This window comes from Schistocerca piceifrons, chromosome 9 (assembly GCF_021461385.2).
Source record: "Schistocerca piceifrons isolate TAMUIC-IGC-003096 chromosome 9, iqSchPice1.1, whole genome shotgun sequence".
In the NCBI taxonomy this organism is placed as follows: Eukaryota; Metazoa; Arthropoda; class Insecta; order Orthoptera; family Acrididae; genus Schistocerca; species Schistocerca piceifrons.
In genome coordinates, this window is record NC_060146.1 from 145,493,630 (window position 1) to 145,496,752 (window position 3,123).

The 3,123-nt window shown below is 42.6% G+C and overlaps 1 non-coding gene across 1 annotated transcript; it reads left to right on the top strand.

The window, feature by feature from the left end:
- The first annotated feature begins 2,288 nt into the window (after positions 1-2,288).
- On the top strand, positions 2,289-2,363 carry Trnat-ugu. The gene has a single exon. It is a non-coding gene; the product is annotated as a tRNA-Thr (tRNA).
- Positions 2,364-3,123: the final 760 nt, after the last annotated feature.

Consider the following 3,123-nt stretch of genomic DNA (forward strand, 5'->3'; position numbering starts at 1 on the left):
TCGGCACGTACCTGTCTAAAACGCATTTTACGATTGCCTTGAACTTTTTCCATAAACACTCGACATTGTCAGTGTCGCAACAGAAATTTTTGTTTTGATCCGTTAGGTAGTCTGAAATCTGCCTCCTATTCCTCTTGCTAAACAAATAAACCTTCCTCCCTTTTTTATATTCCTATTTACTTCCATATTCAGGGATGCTGCAACGGCCTTATGATCACTGATTCCCTGTTCTGCGCTTAAAGAGTCGAAAAGTTCGGGTCTGTTTGTTATCAGTAGGTCCAAAATGTTATCTCCATGAGCCGGTGCTCTGTTTAATTCCTCGAGGTAATTTTCGGATACATACTTACTTCAGCTGATCGATGTAAGAAGGAAGTACAAAAATGTTCAGGGAAACTCAGGAACACAGAAATACAAGTCGGTGAGGAATGAAACGAGCAGGAGGTGCAGGGAAGCTAAGACGAAATGGCTCCATGAACAATGTGAAGAAATCGAAAAAGAAATGATTGTTGGAAGGACAGACTCAGGATACAGGAAAGTCAAAACAACCTTTGGTGACATTAAAAGCAACGGTGGTAACATTAAGAGTGCAACGGGAATTCCACTGCTAAATGCAGATGAGAGTGTGGATAGGTGGAAAGAATACATAGAAAGCCTCTATGAGAAGGAAGATTTGTATGACGTGATAGAAGGGAAACAGGAGTCAATTTAGAAGAGACAGGGGATCCAGTTTTTGAATCAGAATTTAAGTCTTTGAAGAACTTAAGATCAAATAAGGCAGAGGGATAGGTAACATTCCCTCAGAATTTCTAAAATCATTGGGGGAAGTGGCAACAAAAAGACTATTTACATTATTGTGTAGAACGTATGAGTCTCGCGACATACCATCTGACTTTCGGAAAAATATCAGTAACACAATTCCGAAAACTGGAAGAGCTTACAAGTGCGACAATTATCGCACAATCACCTTAACAGTTCATGCACCCAAGTTGCTGACAAGAATAATAAACAGAAGAATAGAAAAGGAAATTGAGGATGTGCTAGACGACGATCAGTTTGGCTTAAGAAAAGGTAAAGGCACGAGAGATGCAATTCTGACGTTGCGGTTGGTAATGGAAGCAAAACGTAAGTTAAATCAAGAGACGTTCATAGGATTTGTCGACTTGGAAAAAGCCTTCGACAATGTAAAATGGTGAAAGATGTTCGAATTTCTGAGAAAAATAGGGGTATAGTATAGGAAGAGACGGGCAGTATGCAATATGTACCAGAGTCAAGAGGGAATAATAAGAGTGGGCGACCAAGAACGAAGTGCTCGGATTAAAAAGGATGTAAGACAGCCATGCTGTCTTTCCTCCCTACTGTTCAGTCCGTACATCGAAGAAGCAATGATGGAAATAAGAGGTTCAGGAGTGGAATTAAAATTGGTGAAAGAATATCAATGATACGATTCGCTGACGACATTGTTATCCTGAGTGAAACTGAAGAAGAATTACTTGATTTGCTGATCGGAATGAACAATCTAATGAGTATGGAATATGGATTGAGAGTAAATCGAAGAAATACGAAAGTAATGAGAAGTAGTAGAAATGAGAACAGCGAGAAACTTAACATCAAGATTGATGGACACTAAGTAGATGAAGTTAAGGAATTCTGCTACCTAGGCAGTAAAATAACCAATGACGGACGGAGCAAGGAGGACATCAAAAGCAGACTCGCTATGGCAAAAAAGGCATTTCTGGCCAAGAGAAGTCTACTAATATCAAATACCGGCCTTAATTTGAGGAAGAAATTTCTGAGGATGTACGTCTGGAGTACGGCATTGTATGGTAGTGGATCATGGACTGTGGGAAAACCGGAACAGAAGTGAATCGAAGCATTTGAGATGTGGTGCTGCAGGCTAATGTTGAAAATTAGGTGGACTGATAAGGTAAGGACTGAGGAGGTTCTACGCAGAATCGGAAAGGAAAGGAATATGTGGAAAACACTGATAAGGAGAAGGGACAGTATGATAGGACATCTGTTAAGACATCAGGAGCTGACTTCCATGGTACTAGAGGGAACCGTAGAGGGAAAAAAACTGTAGAGGAAGACAGAGATTGGAGTACATCCAGGAAATAATTGAGGACGTAGACTGTAAGTGCACTCCGACTCGCGGGTAAGATTGTCTGCCGCGAGTAAGGAGTGTAATGGGCAGGGGCACTACGAATGTAGTGTGTTGACATTAAGTTGGGAATGTGGGTCTTACGGGGAGCGTGCAAGGGATAAATCCCTGCAGTCGCATTATCCTCTGTGCCGTCGGTGGCTCAGATGGATAGAGCGTCTGCCATGTAAGCAGGAGATCCCAGGTTTGAGTCCTGGTCGGGGCACACATTTTCACCTGTACCCGTTGATGCATATCAACGCCTGTCGACAGCTTCGGGTCTTGATTTCATTATCATTTCACTCCACTTCTGTACCATAAACTACTTGGCGTGTATCAAGCGGCATGAAGGCGAGCTTCTAAAAAAATGAAATACTGGCGGCCATAGCCAGGAATATCACAATAGTCTCCATTTCTCTAGCAACATTTAACTGCTGTACACAATCTATATGATTCAATTGTTGCACCGTGGCCATTTTATAGGGATGAAATTCTGGATCAGTATGCAAGGTAGATTTTATTGACCGATTACTGAGGCGTAATTCAGCAGAATGTCTGCTAGCAGATTGATCAGGACTTCAGAGTATGACTTGCCGAACTCTTTCAAGGTTTCTTGCAGTGCGTGCTGGCGGTGTTCTGTTCATCGCTGTCCCTGTAAACGAAATGATTCGTCCAAACGTAAAATGGTGTTACGAGTGGGGACACTATCATGGCTAGCAAGACTGCAACGGCGACGCAACTCACGCCGAACTGCAACGATGATAGACTCACTATTACGCACAAAACTATCATAAGCAAACACGCGATGCTGCACAGTCCACAGCTCCGTGACCTCGACTACACAGTATGGCAGGAGCTACCAAACCCGCGACCACATCAGTCTCCCGACTCATACTACCTGAACGTGGATACTATCTGTTCTAAAAACGTTCATCGATTCTGCCTCAGCCTGTGTAAAGAGTGACTTAGACTGACGAATCACTCTG